The sequence below is a fragment of the Anastrepha ludens genome, chromosome 5, assembly GCF_028408465.1.
Source record: "Anastrepha ludens isolate Willacy chromosome 5, idAnaLude1.1, whole genome shotgun sequence".
NCBI lineage: Eukaryota > Metazoa > Arthropoda > Insecta > Diptera > Tephritidae > Anastrepha > Anastrepha ludens.
The window spans coordinates 8,381,690-8,398,004 of NC_071501.1; positions in this window are offsets into that span (position 1 = coordinate 8,381,690).

Here is a 16,315-nt window from a genome sequence, read left to right on the forward strand (position 1 = left end):
CATCAATTCAACTATGGATTGATGACTTCATTTGGTGTACCCATAGAAAACTTTCGTCTGAGTTGGGCTCCTGCAGAGTAACCAAGTGCTTTGTGAAAGAACCAAGCTGGAAATAAGCGACCTTTCTCCTAAAACTTAGTAGGAAGGAACTACGAGTACTGTTGGGTGTAATCCCAAAGCGCAACGCCTTTGGCCAGCATATGGCTACCATAGGAATCATTGGCAACTCAATGTGCCTACCCTGGCGTGAAAATGAGTACACTGCAGATTTTCTCTATAGTTGGCCGGGATTTTCTAGAACCAGACTTAGGCTGCTGGGTTGCGATGTTCTGAGTATGGATAAAGTTCATACTATTCCTCTTCCGGATCTCTTAAGATTCGTCAATGAATCGTAAAGATTTGCTGAAGAGCGACCTTAAACCAATTTTTCCGTCTTACTATCCATGCTGCATCTGTCCAGCCTCTCTATTCTTTCCACTGGAATCTATCTGTGTGTAGTGCACTGGTCTTCCTTATTGAGTGATTGGACCTGTCTAACCCCGCACAAATCTATTCTAATCTAATCTAATCTAATCTAATCTAATCTAATCTAATCTAATCTAATCTAATCTAATCTAGTCTAACTACTCTTACAAGTAAAGCTAATTTTCACTTCTGCGGTCAATTTTCAACTCAGTCCGTTAATACAAACGTCTCCATTGAGAAATCGCTGCATTCGCAGCTAGTGAATGTTTATTGCCGATTTCCAGATTTTGGTCGAACGGCAGCAGTGGATAACTTTTTTGTTTCTTGTGAAATTTTGAAAATGAGCCACATCTTGCCATGCAGCGAGCATAATCGCACCTTATCAACCAATTCTTTGTAACTCTCACATGAAGAAGATGATATAGATAGCAATTGGTATCCAAGCAAAACCTCATTTTAATCACTTAAGGAAAGGCGTTTATTTCTTCAGTTTTATTTGCTTTTTGTAAAGCAAAACAATAAATATTTTTTTATTTTTTAAATTTGTCCATTTTTATGTAAAAAATGCTAAAGTATAAATTAATTTAAAGAGTATTTTAATTTAAAATATTGAATGTCTAAACTTGCCTATACAAGCAGAGGAGAAAGCAGTTTGAGAATGAGTCAATAAGTTGCTGAAAATTTATTCAGAAAAACTGTTTAATTCTTTTTAATTATAATCTCATTTTAGCTCGACAGAATTCCACGCACAATGTTTCATAAATTTTTTAATGCCCGTCAACTATTAAGATTTTTCAAGTCTCTTAAAAAACTCGTTTGCTTCATCGTAGACTTCCTTAAGTCACGTGAGCTTACTAGAGTCTGCTTCTCCTAAATAGGAAAAAACGTATCTTAGATACAACTAGCTGTGCATCTACCAACAGAGATCGTGCGGTTCATAAAGAGGATATCTCTCATTCTTGCAATTCTACTGTTAATGACTTCAGGGGCCTTATTGGCAGAGGTGGGGCAGTTACTTTGCGAGTTGTCACGCTAATTGAATCATTCGCAAAGAATCATTGATGACCCATTTCTTTCATTCAACCCGAATTTAGTTTTAAAACATAAATTTTTCTACGAGATTGAGAAAGATTAAAATTTATAAAGTATTTTTTTTTTAGTTGTGTTCATTTCTGAGAAATCATAAGACCAAAAACATAAAGAGGTATCACCGTTTTCTCAATTCGGCAGCCGTGATTTTTTTAAAGACGCGCCTAGAGTTTGTTTTAAGATAAATTATGTAAAATTTTAGATTTTTTCAGGTTTCACTATTTTTATTCAAAATAATTATATGTGAAAACAATTATATGTGAAAAGAGAACTCATTTAAATGTCCACCACGAGAATGTCTACAGACAAAATCCGCCAAACGGTCGATTCATGAATGCCTAATTGCGGAAAAGGTCGAGATATTTGTTATTGAAGGTTATTCAGCAATACTTTGTGCTACAGCCGCAATATTCTCAACAGAACGTCCAGTTTTTGGTTCGCCAGTCCTTTTCCTATACTCAAAAGAACCAGTTTCTTAAATTTTTTTCACCAACATTTGAATTGCGACTCATTCGGATGATTATTTCTACCAAGAAATCACGAATTTTGCAATATTTTTTTCTCAAATAAGTTTCAATAAGTTTAACGCTTTGTTCTATCGTGTAAAATTGTACATATGTCTACTTGTCTACAAATGTCAAAGTTTACATAAAAAAGTACCATCTGAGAATTATTTCCTACTGGCATCTAGGCGTCTCTTTTGAAAGTTCCTTCACTATATCCAATAGCCTACGCCTGTAGCCTTTTCAACGCTCTACATTCTACAGATTCTCATTGGTTCTCATGTTGGTTTTTAATTCAGTTTTCTTCTGCGTCAATTAAAATAACTCTAAAGTATCGAAGGTCATGCAAGTGACTTCAAAAGTCCTTATACTATAAAAAATGTTTTACAAATCTACCTGGTAATGTCAAAGTTAGAATATACATCAATAGTTTCGAATACGGATTTAGTCCATTCATTTCTACATAATTGAATGAGTTCAAGGTAAATTCATTTGCTTCACTTTTTAAATGCTTTTTTGGAACCTATACCATTTTACGGTTACCAGTGTATACTTATAGATTTGAAGTCTATTGCTTCTCGACTCACTTTATATATGAAATTGTCTGGGGTCTCGTTGATTTACATGTTCCTCTGGAGCAGATAATCTTTAACATTCCTCACAGCGCAATGCGCTCAGTCACATAATTAAATTAAGATATTCTACTTTTGTTCCTTTTACAAGAACTTTTTTTGAGTTAAACAGCATCTTTGAAGGATTGAGCTAGACTTCGCCCTCCCCTAAGCTATTTTTCTCTCAAGTTGTGTGCCTTATTACCAGTAGCTGGCATATTTATTTTCCTTTTAATTTTTAGTTGGTATAAATTCATGATGACACGAGATCCCGAATTTTGTAACACAATCAAATAAAAAATAAATGAATAAATAGTGCGAAGAAATAGGGCATAAATAAGCTCATCTGAGTGGTTATGTCACTATATTTTGATTGTATTAGCTGAACTAATTATCATTTAAATTTCTGATTTTGAACTGAAATCGCCATTTACTTAAATTCAGATTCAACTATTTTTGTTATTCTTAATAAGCCACACTGCGAACCTAAAACTCATTGTGATATCAAGGTCAGAATTACATTATTTCGTGACTATGAATTAAGGTATTTTCAGGCTTTAGAATTCATCCATTTTGTTTATTTATTTTAATTTTATTTATTTATTTGTTTTTGTATATTTTATTATTTTTTTAATTTTATTTATTTTTTATGTATTTCATTTATTTATTTTTCTAATTTATTTTTGATTTAATTTTTTGTATTTTTTACTAAATTTTTTTCTTAACATCAATCACTTTGATGAAAGAAATAGCTTACAATTTGTTGATTCTTTTGGTTTTATTAGCTGAAGTATTTTGTTTTTTAAAAAAAAATATACCTAATTCTCACTTAGATTAAGATTTATTTAAAAATTGGGATCAATTCTGCTCAATGTTTTTATTAAGTCAGCCAGCCGCCCAGCGACCCTAAAGCCCATTGCCATGTCAAGGTAAGAAAAACTAAGTAGTTAATTTTTTGGAATAGAAGATTAATTATTTTTAAGCCTTGGGAATGCATCCATTTTATTTTGATTCACTTCATTTTTTTCTTTTTTTTTTGCTTTTAAAACATACTCAGCAATCAAACACAGTGACGAAGACGAAGCTTTAAATTTGTTTGGTATTTCGAAACACTCCTTTCTGTTGTTTTAATATTATTTATTTCTTAGTAATTTTATTATTTTTTACCATATGTATGTACGTAATATTCAACCACTTTTTGCTAATTTTGTTTACAAACACGAGTATCTGCAAAGTTTCACTGATATCAAACAAAAATATTTAGTTTTATCTTCTCATTCTTTTCACACGCGTCCTTTTGCGACAAACTAAAAACGTTCACTGGTCATCAAAACACGTCGCGTTTGAATCTAACGGCAACTATTTGACGCCTTTTTTTCCAGCAAGAACGTTTGCTTCGTCTAATGTCCTTCTACCGGCAACGACGCTCCGCAACTGAAGTATCCTAACGCAAAGCTATGCCTTCTGACTAACTGCAAGTCGCTAAAAGCCATGAACAGGGAAATTTCTGCGAAACGACCTATGAGCAAACTTTACACATTTTCCACCGAAATAACCACATCTGGGAAAAGTCCTTTACCAAGAGAGTAGGTGTGCTACTCTGTCTCTCTATCTCTCTCGTATTACTCATTGGAAAGTTTGTGCTCACCTTTTCCCTTCGTCACCCTGCGTGTGTGGGTGTGCGTTCACACACTACTTGTGGCCTTAGCCTTCATTGCTGTGCATTTGCCGGTTCGTTCAAGGGTTGTTGTCCTTTGCTTGGCTCGCGCAAGGGAAATTTGTTTGTTTTTGTTATTGTTTTCGGCATGTGCTTGTCTGCTTGGCTTCCTGTACAATGGACGCTTGTGTTGCCGCTGAACCACATGTTGTCAACATAGCTTTGGTGTTGCTATTGTAGACGCTTGTTTATGCGCTTAACAGGTTGATTGGTGACGTCATGAATATGCATTGAAGGGGAAATATTGAAGCATTGCCCCGCTGGAAGTTTATTTTGGGATATTTTCGTGCATAGTGGAGAAGTAATTTTGTAAGTGCTGAGGGGATGTGGTACTTTTTGGGTTTTATGTAGGAATTTGTGCATAATGCGAGTTTTGCGTCAAAGGAAAAGACATTTTTTAAAAAGCTTAATTTTCATAACTAATTTTTGCTTATTATAGATTATTATTAAAATAGGAGGGACTTAAAAAACAAATTTTTGAGAATACAAGAAATTATATTAAATTATTTACCTCGTATCGCCCAATAATAATAGTAATACCTCCTACTAAATTTGGAAAACTTAGTAAACAAAAACAAATTTGTTTGAGGAAAATTATATCAAAACTACGAAAATTTCTGAGTTTTAAAAACTGATTTTTAAGTTGCAATTTTTTTAAAAATAAAATATTTCAATAAAGTATTATCTGTTTTCTACTTTAATAAAATTGTTTTCTTTTTTTTGTGTAGGACTAATGACATTCAATTCCTTTTGTCCTTTTTGGAACATAGGGCCTCCGCACGAATTTAAAAAGATTTTTTATGGCCTAATTTTTTTTTTTTTTTTTTTTTTTAATTTTTTTATAGCTTTTCAGCAGAAAAATATTCAACAAGATACCCAGTTTTTACAGTTTTTGGTCTGTCAGTCCTCTTTCTATCATCGGCAGAACCAGTTTCCGAAAAATTTTTCACCAACCTTTGATTTGTCGACTCATTCGGGCAATTATTTCCACCAAAAAAATCACAAATTCTGCGAATTGTTGTTTTAAAAGATCAACTATTTTCTTAAGATGTTTCAATAATTTTAGTGCGTAGTTCTGTCGTATAAAATTGTACATCTGCCTACGAGACAAATACCAAAGATGACATAAGAAAAATGGCACATAAGAAAATGGCATAAAATTTCTTATTATTCAAAGTTTTTTGATAGCTTTCTGCTAATAAATATTACCGAAAATGTATAATTTCGGGGTATTTCCTAGATTCTAAGCAGAAGGTTTAACATTTGTAAATGCTTTAACTTTAATGGTATTTGAGAAAAGTTTCTGCTTTGAAAAGGTTTTATATTTCCAAATAGTGAATCTTCTTTTTGTGAAAAAATATTTTTTTTTTTAATGTTTAATTTCAATACTTTTATAATTTGTTTTTCTTTTTCGTTTGGTGAAAATATTTAATTTCTATTTTTGAGAGTATTTTCTACTTTTAAGTATAAGCTTTATATTTGCAAATATTAAAAAAAAGTGTTTTTTTGAAGCATTTAGTTTCAATATTGCAGAGTATTTTCTAGTTTTTACCCCAAGATTTTCCTATTTGTAAATATTTTCATAATTTTTCTTTTAATATTGAATATTACGGAAAAGTAAATATTTTAGAGTATTTTATAGTTTCTAAGCAGAAGGTTTTACATTTTTAATTCTTTTTGTGGGGGAAATATTTAATTTCATTGTTTGAGAGAATTTCCTAGTTTTTATTCGGAATGTTTTATATTTCCAAATATTTTTATAATTTTTGTTTTTATTTTGTGAAAATATTTAAATTCAATATTTGAGCGAATTTTCTACTTTTAAGTAAAATATATAAATCTTTTTTTTTTTTGAAAATATTTAATTTCAATAATTAATTTCTTAGTAGTACTTAGTTTTTAATATTTAATTATTTAATATTTTTATAATATTTTTCTTTTTGTGTGAAAATATTTAATTTCAGTATTTCAAAGTATTTATTTATTATTTGAGTTTTATATATGAAGTTTTATATATGAACTTTAAAGGCAGGCACAAAGATTTTTTGAAAAGATATAACTTAACATATAGCAGACTATTCAAGCTCGGGAAAAAGTTAAGAAGACATAATTTTTTTTTATTAAAGTTATTTTGGAAAAAACGTGTAAATTATGCCACAATTTGTCAAGTGAGAAATATTGTAATTGTTCACTTTTTTCCATACTCGAAATTTAAATAGCTACGCATTGATTTCTGAATTGTGACTAGCGACTCTACATTTGCATACTAGCGCCTCATACCCACACTCAAGTAGGTGCCAAAACAGTGTGGAAATGTATATATGCAAGTATGTATTCATATTCACATGTGCCCTTGAATGTAGTGGCTTAGCCAAAAGTCGCGTTTTCAATGGACATCTCTGTCCAGTGTTGCTTCACAGCGCCAAACAATTCCCTACTGAATTTACATAGAATTTTTGTGTGATTTGCATTCGTTTTGTCCTGTTGCTCAGTGCGTTAGTGAGGACATTTGTGGTTCTATGTGTGCATGTGTGTGTATGTGTGCGTGTGTGTCTATGTCTATACGTCTGGGGCTGCAGTCGCGTTGATATTGTTTTTCAATTCACTTTTGAATTTGCACTATTTTGTTAGCTGATGACTTTTGGATTTTCATCCATTGTTTTCCACGGTACGAAAAGGCACTAAATACGCATTGTTAGCGAGTTGACTGCGCTTAATTAAAGTTTTTCGGAATGCTGAAGGTTATGGAAATGCAATTATTTAACAAAAATAATACAAAATTACTAAAATAAAATACAAACTGAAAATAATTTAAAGCAATATTATTTTGCTATTTTACCACATTTTTTTCTGCTTAGAGAAATGAAATAAATTTGAAAATAATGAATGTAGGTACCATAGAGGAGAATTTTATTTATTCAATTGAGAGTTTGTTTTATCCCAATGGAATTTACGACCAAAGTGCGAGTACTCCCCCGACGAGTATAAGGTTGCTCTCCATTGTTGTCAATGGGTTTGTGTTTAAGTATATTCACATACTCTCTGTTGTACAGGATCTCCTACGAGGGCGAATAATGAAAGAGCTACATTTTATCTTACAAGAGAGCAACTATAGGGGTCAGGCCTAAGCAAGTAGGAAGTGCCTACTTCTCAAGTCACTTTAATGAGCAGTAAGAGACCACAGGTTTAAGGAATTTTTTATTTGTTTTATTTTTTTAATTTTTTTATAAATTACTTTTTAACTCATAGAACTTTCTATTAAACAACATGACTTATGTAACGCTGTTTTAATCTTCCAAGTATCTTAATTTTTCAAAGGATCTGCAAGAAAATATTTTTTTATGTATGGTGGACTGCGACAAGAAAACTGGCACACTTAATGCCACTAGAAAGGAATCAACGACTCGCTGCTCTGTGCATAACATGAGCGATGAAAACCACACCAACTGCGGCGCTGGAAATGATACTCAGCATGCCACCTATTAACCTTATGGCGGAAAACCTGGCAGCGAAATCCACGAGGAGGTTAGTGGCTACTGGGGTATTCACCTGCAGAACCTTCGGTCACAGCTCAATAGAAAAGTGGAGCTAAGGTTGCACGGACTACATGACTCCATACTTTAGTTGGGAGAGAAGGTTTCGCACTACAATTGAAGAGGAGGGATGGCACAATGGCATGAAACCTGGCCATAGAACTTTTCACATCTATACAGACGGCTCTAAAACTTTAGACGGAGTGGGTGCGGGATACTCAAAACTAGGGTTAAGGCAGCCTATCAAGCTGCCAGACCACAACAGTATTTTCCAAGTGGAAGTTTTTGCTGTGGGGAAAGCCGCGGAGCTAGCCTACACTAGAACAAGAAAGAACTCAACAATTAATATATACGTGGACAGTCAAGCAGCAATAAAAGCAATAAGCTCATATTGTATTAAGTCCAAAAATTTTCAACGGAGCAGGGAGGCCATGGAAAGGCTAGCCGCAAACAGTAGGCTGCATATCTATTGGGTACCTGGTCAAAAAGGCATTACGGGGAACGGAATAGTAGATGAGATAGCAAAAAGCGTTGTTAGACTACCATTTGAATAAGAGAACGATATACCAAAACCGCTAAACACAATATACCATGAAATGGACGACCACATGAAAAGGCGAGTGGAAGCTAGGTGGACTAATCTGACCACATGCAAAACAGCAAAAGTCATGTGTAGAACTAACGACAAAAAACTTACTCAATTCGTACTTACGCTCTCGCGAAAGGACTGCAGAACTATCATAGGTATGCTAACAGGTCATAATCTATTGGCTGCACATGCGTACAAGATAGGGATTGCTAACACGGGCAAATGCAGGAAATGCAGAGGGGATGTTGAGGAAACTTTAGAACATCTTCTGTGCATTTGTCCGGCATTATTAAAAACGCGACTAAAATGCCTGGGAGCCCCACTGTTTGAGGGTCTGGAGGACGTCTCAAACGCGGATCTCCCAGCGCTGCTTAGATTCGCCAAAAGCGCTGACATCCTACATGATGTCTACTTTAGGTATTCATAGAGATCGGTCTCCATTTGGTATCGCTAAGAACCAAAGGGTCTATGCGGGGCTTGTTGCCAACCAGGCTAACCTAACCTATTGAGGAAAATGAACAAAAAGTATACAATAATATTTATTACTTGGAATATTTTGAAAAGGGGGGCATACTTTCACTTAATAGCAATAATAATAACACCGCGTTAAAGTAAAAGCTATCCTCGAAATATTGCCACGTGAAACTATATATTTTCAATGGAGTGAATACCTCGGCTTACGTTTTCCCATTTCGAAATTTAAAGTAATTTAAAAGATTATACTGACAAAAAATCTAAAACTGAGTGTTACGACAAAACAGCATTACTATGTAAACTCTCAAGCTTCACTTACAAATGAAGTCTTTTCTTAACTCTGCCTTAATATTGCTAGGTTGCTTCGAGGCACTACCCGTAGTTGAGCAATAGGGAATATCCATGAGACAGTCATCCATTAGCCGCAAAATATTATACATGGTGCAACAGATGCAACGCATCATTCCATGGTGAGGTTTCCTATGAGCCAAGTGGAGCACTAAGCGGCAAAAGAAATATTCGATTGAATTACTTGACTGTGGCGCTGCTCCTTTTAAAAGCTGTCGATGATATCCTAAAGCATTGCATGATCAAAAAGTATTAAATAATTATTAATTTTAAATAAACAATTATTTTATTTTGCTTACTTTGTGCATCGAAAAAACACTCAAATTTTAATTTATCAACTTGACTAGTTTGCGTTTTTGCTATTCTTCTTCGCATTTTTCGCTCATTCTGATATTTAATTTGACAAAGATGCCACTCTCTCCTTTTGAATAAATAGAAAAAAGATAGCTGTTTAGAGTTAGCAGAGAATGTTAATGAACATTCATTAATTAACATTCTCTGTTTCCAACTTTTCTGACGTAAATAATCAAAATTCACCGCTTCCTCATTGCAAAATGAACTTCGGCGCTCAACAGCAAAGACACGCACCCGAATGACATGACGCGTCATCGGCGTTCTGAGTGTAGATACTTTTCGAGTTCGAACACAACACCGAATCCGTGTATGGGTCGATTTCGAAATAGTCACCATTGTGAATGCGCATCAGAGATACCGAAAACTGAAGTAAGTTCGATAAATTTAGCTTTTCGAAACCGAAAAAGTGTGGCTATTTGCCATAAAAAAATCGAAGTCGTTTATATGAGAATATGCGAAATTTAATAAAGGTTTTGGCATTAGATAAATTAAAAAGAATGTGTATTTTATGTACCTTTTTTGGAATGAAATATTATAATCTCGAAATTTAGAAAAATACTATTATTTCATTGTTATTTTTGCATGTATTTTATTTTTAATTTATTACGACAATGAAAATGTACGCATTGAAAAAAAAAAAAAAAATTTTTAAGCATTTGAATTTTGGTACTATATGAAAAAAGGAGTACAGTTATGATATTGAAGACAAATAGACATTAAAATATCTCCAGCTTTTTATTTAAAATTTCTTTTTTTTCCATTCTGTGAGGGTAGCAGATAATTATTTGTATCGCAAAACTGAAAAGTTTTTGAAGCTATTACATTCTCGTGTGCAAACTTCAAAGTCATACTGCGATCAGATATATATAATACACATAAATTAGTGATTTTTCCAATCCCCGACGCACTTTCCAAATGCATTTTTTGGTATAGCATGTAGTTGTTCCAGTGATGCGGTCTTTCTCGCTTCAATGGTAGCAAATCAACATGCTGTCATGGAACTTTTCAGTTGTCGTGACAGAAAAAAATTGCTGGAGTCCAATACCGGGGCATACAGTGGCTGATGTAAGATAACTGCGTTGCTTTTGACCAGAACACAAAAAACACAGCAAAAAAAGCAAATTCATTTAGCCTTTTGTTCGATAACAGGATATTATTAGAGCGCTAAAATATAGGTTGGCCAAAAAGTCTTGCGGTATTTCCGCAAGCTTGTCTTTGCAAGCGCGTAGTTCTAGTTGTATTCGTCGCATCGGTTCACGCTAGAGCTTTTTGGAAAGCTCTTTTCACGTGCTAACACGTGTTTGATTAATTGTTGTTTGCTTTTAGTCGTTCGTGAGTTATAGCGTCGCAAACATGGAACAAAATAAAGAGAAAATACGGCATATTTTACAGTATTACTACGACAAAGGCAAAAATGGATCTCATGCTGCCAATAAAATTTGTGCAGTTTATGGAAACATAAATACGATACAGTTTCCATTTCCACCGCACAACGATGGTTTCAACGTTTTCGTTCTGGTGCAGAGGTGATCGAAGGTGCGCCACGGTCCGGAAGGCCTGTCATCGAAAATTGCGATAAAATCGCTGAATTGATCGAAAGAGACCGACATAGTAGTAGCCGTAGCATCGGCCAAGAGCTGGGCATGAGTTATCAAACCGTTATAAACCATTTGAAGAAACTTGGATTCAAAAAGAAGCTCGATGTATGGGTGCCACACGACTTGACGCAAAAAAACATTTTTGCCTGTATAGATTCATGCGAATCGCTTTTGAATCGCAACAAAATCGACCCGTTTTTGAAGCGGATGATGACTGGCGATGAAAAGTGGGTCACTTACGACAACGTGAAGCGCAAACGGTCGTGGTCGAAAAGCGGTGAAGCTGCCCAGACGGTGGCCAAGCCTGGATTGACGGCCAGGAAGGTTCTTCTGTGTGTTTGGTGGGATTATCAGGGAATCACCCACTATGAGCTGCTCCCCTATGGCCAAACGCTCAATTCGGACCTGTACTGCCAACAACTGGACCGCTTGAATGCAGCACTCATGCAGAAGAGGCCATCTTCGATCAACAGAGGCCGAATTGTCTTCCATCAGGACAACGCCAGGCCACACACATCTTTGGTGACGCGCCAGAAGCTCCGGGAGCTCGGATGGGAGGTTCTTTTGCATCCACCGTATTTTATGAACAATTGAAAATTCAATAAAAATACCGCAAGACTTTTTTCAATAGTGTTTTTCCACAGATCACGCGTGGATACTGTAAAACTATATACATAATTTTTGTCAATATTCATTGACATTTCATCATGAAAAAACTCAACAACTTAACGCCTTAAACCTGTCTACAAATCGTGTAATTGTATTACGCAAATCGCAGCTCTGTGAAACGTGTTCATCGCGCGCTCAGGCCAAAGTGTTTGCAAAATTTGGCGTAATTGAGCTGAAGCGCAACCCGAAGCCATTCAAAAACGGCCACTCCATCCAGTGAAAACAAATTTTTGGTGCGGCCTATGGGCTGGAGGAATCATGGGCCCTTATTTATTCAAAAACGAGCTCAATTTCAATGTAACAGTGAAAAGCAAACGCTATTGAGCCATGATAAAGGAATTTTTTGATCTCGGAAAATGAAGCCCGCGATTTCCACAACATTTTGTTCAAAAAAGTCGTTGCTACTTGCTCTACAACTTGTGAAACATTGTGAAACAATGGATTTACTGCGTCGTCGTTTCGTTGAGCAATTTATCTCTCGTCTCGGACCGGTGGAATGACCACCAAGATCGTGTAATATCACACCGTTGGATTTTTATTTGTGGGGGTATGTAACATCTAAATCCTTTGTGGATAAACCAACTTCGATTGAGGCATTGGCAGCCTACATTACTAAAGTTACTCACGAGAAGCCGACCGAAGTCCTCCAGCGAGTCATGCAAAATTCAGATAGCCGAATTACGGCGCAGTTGTGGCCAACATTTGAAAGGGATTACCTTTAAAAAATAGAGGTCAGAAAAGGTTATGGTTCTACCCAAAAATGATAAAGATTGCCCAATCAGTTTGAATGTTCGTTGTTTTATTTCAATTTAAAACCCAAATTTATTGGGTTATTTTTAGAAAAAATCTACATATGAAGATCGTGAAAGGCTGCAATAAGTTAAATAACAGTTAAAAAAAAAATCAACGCAGTGCAACTGTGTAAGTAATTTATTTTTGTTTTTTTCTGTCATCTGTCAAGATTACGGCATTTTAATAATAGGAGGTAGGATTAAAATTTGCGACATTCATTATTCTCGTATTAAAACTTAAATGCGTTAAAGGCAAAAACAAAAAAAAAAAAAATTTACGAGGGCCGCTATTTATATTTCTGGCATATTTCGTACTTATGAAAATAATCGCATACAAAAATATACGCGCAGTATTGTAAGTATGTGAATTTGTGCAAATGTGTATGTGTGCATGTATGTGTAGTATCCTTGCAACGGTAATTTCAGCGGCTCAGCACCTCGCATTAATACGCCTCGGCAATCACTTGCCGCCATAACATAAACGAAAATACAATTTTATATTTATTTCACCTAAACAACGCAAAAACGGATAATATAACAACAACAATAAGAGGAGCATGACGAACAAACGAACGCCAAAACAATCAACAATAAAAATAAAATAAAAATGCGGACAAAAAACATAAAAAGGGAATGTAAACAAAGTACAGCAAGTAACCGCAGGCATAAAACCAAAAACAACAGTAGCAACAACAACATCCTGGCTGTACGTACAGCGTAAATGAGCAAAACGCCAGCAGCGCAAACAATACTATTGAGATAACAAGTAACGACACACACACACATGCACCCATAAACCAGCGCACGACCGCAAATGTAATCAAAAGCCACCAACAGTGTAAAGCAATTTAACAAGGCATACTTTAAGGCGCGCAATATGAGTGTAAAGCGGCGTTCAATGGGATAAGCGCTTGAAAGCAGCAAGCCAAGGGAAAGCGAGAAATGAGCATGAATGAAATGAAATAAAATAAATTGGTGTGTGTGTGTGTGTTAGTATATTGGTAGGCGCAAGAAGAGAAAGTGGCAAAAGTATTTAGAAAGTAAAAATATTGCAAAGCAATCGTTGTCGGCTTAACACATTCGTCTGAAATAAACCGTTGTATGTTGTCTCAATGTATGTGTAACTGTGTCGGCTTAAGCCTAAAAGTAGACTGTGCTTATTTGCTTAATACTCAAAGTAAATGACGGCTGCCAGCCAAAGCGCAGCGAGCAGCGAATGCCAGCTGATAAATGGAGTTGGCGGAGGAGGTGTTGTGCGAAAAGGGATCATAATGTGGTTTAGTTAAGCGAGAGTAAGTACTAAATTATCCGTGCGCTTAAATCTAAAGTACATATATGTACATAATCGTAGAAGAATTGCAGTAGAAACACGCTGAGGTATGTGTTGTGAGACTGTAAGTCAGCAGAGTAGTGCGAAAATAGTTATTTCATTTGAGAGACTTTACAAATTTTAGTTTACTTTGAGTCGCTGGATTTTTTGGGCATGCAATTTTTCAATATAGGGTGGTTCGGATAGTAATTTCGATTTTTCCCCACAGAGGATTTAATTGTATTTCTTTACAGCTAAATTCACACTTAAGTCGCATTCTCATAATATGTTTTGACAGCTGATATAGCAAGGCTTGAATGTGAATAAGTTCAATTGATTTTACGCAGTAGTTTTTGGTCGGTGCTCTTTTAAATAAGGAGAGCAATAAGAAGCATTTTCATCATATTTTACTATTTTACTATACAAAAGGTAAAAATGCTGTTCAAACAAGACAGAAATTAACCGATGTGTATGGAGAAGATGTGTTGACCATACGCCAGTGCGAGAACTGCTTTGAAAAATTTCGATTCAGCAATTTTGATGTCGAAGATGCACCACGTTCTGGAAGGCCAGTTGAAGCTGATAAAGAGGCGATAAAGGCATTAGTTGACGCAAACCGGCGAATAATCGGTAACAGGTTAAATTTATCGAATTCAACGGGCGAATATATAATTTAATTAAAAATTTATTCATTATACGAAGATCGTCTTTCATTTTCCCCACAAAAAACGAAATTACTTTCCGAACAACCTAATAGATTGCGTGTGTTTCCTCTAATTCAACTTTTTAATGGCCAAGAAGAGCTGTTTAATATCATTTTCAAACCGATTTATCGAAAAACTTTGTTGTGACAACCAGTCAAGTGCGCATTTCTGTGAAATTAGGGAAATTGAATTTCCTTTGCTCATAATAATAACCAAAAATAACTCCTAAAATTTTTGAAGTGAAACTTCTTAGGGTGGACGAGCGAGAATGGAGAGTAAAAATTCAAGGCCATGCAACGTTTTGGGCATTTTCGTTCCGCGAAAGAGAAAAAAGATATAACGTAGAGGAAGAGGAGAGAGAGAGCTATACTTTATATATATTAAAGATACACTTTAGGCTATTTTTCCTGAGTTTTTCCACGTGGTTGCTAATTTTTGGTGAGAAATAACACTGCCTACTTTTTGACGCTTATTTGTTGGAGCAAACTTGTATGAAATACATTTTTGGTGCCTACTTTTTGGCGCTCATTTCCGTTTCCTGGCGTACTATAAAGTGCTATCCATTCCGACGTCGGATTTATATCGTTGCGTTTATGCGGGTGATAAACGCTCGGAGTAGTGCGCATTGTTGCCACGGTTTGTGTCCGGCGTTTACACCGGTCGACCCTTCTCCGTTTTTGTAAATTTTGTCTATTTATATTCTCTGCAAATGTTGTGAATTTATTTAGATATGTATTCTTTCTCTCTCTCCCTTTCTCATTCTTTCTCGGGTCTCTCCCTCTTTCTTTGTCTGCCTTGAAAGTTTCACTTCTGATATGTGCACTACGCTACACGCATTTTTTTTGTAACACAGTGTACTCTAACAGCCGTTTCTCCCAAAACGATTACAGATTCAGATTCCTAGTAGCCGAAAACCCCAAGGAATGCCTTTTCCATTAAGACTCTTCTGCATGCATTTGAACTAACTTTTGAAGCAGTTTTGTCGGTCTAATTGAAGCAATTGAATAAACAGTTTCTTTGGACAACCAAAAACGTTTACTTTGTATTTTATTTAGATCTACGGAAATATTAGTAAATCAATGGGTATCAAATACGTACTGTATGGTGGATAACTCATCAGTTCCATGTTTTGAATGCTCATACATTTTTTTATTTCAGCCGATGTGTGAAAGCTTGAATCGCCACCATCAAAAGACATACCCTATGAGCTGAAAGTACCAGGAGTGTTTAAATAAAACAAAATAAAGTTAAATTTTACATGTGCCAAGGTTTATCCCAGTGCTCCACGCACCCCTGATAGGCCGACGAAGGGATGGCCTTCAGCTCCTTCGTCGCATTCTCTTTGATCACCTCTTTCAACTGAAATCTCCTTCCATGAAGTGGTAACTTGAACTTGGGAAACAAAAAGAGGTCGCACGGGGCCATATCAGGTGAATACGGTGTTTGCACAATGGTATTTACTTGCTGGTTGGTCAAATAAACCAGTACAACTTAGGCTCGGTGCGATTGCGCGTTACCATCATGCAAAATCCAAGAATTGTTTGTCCACATTTCCGACCGA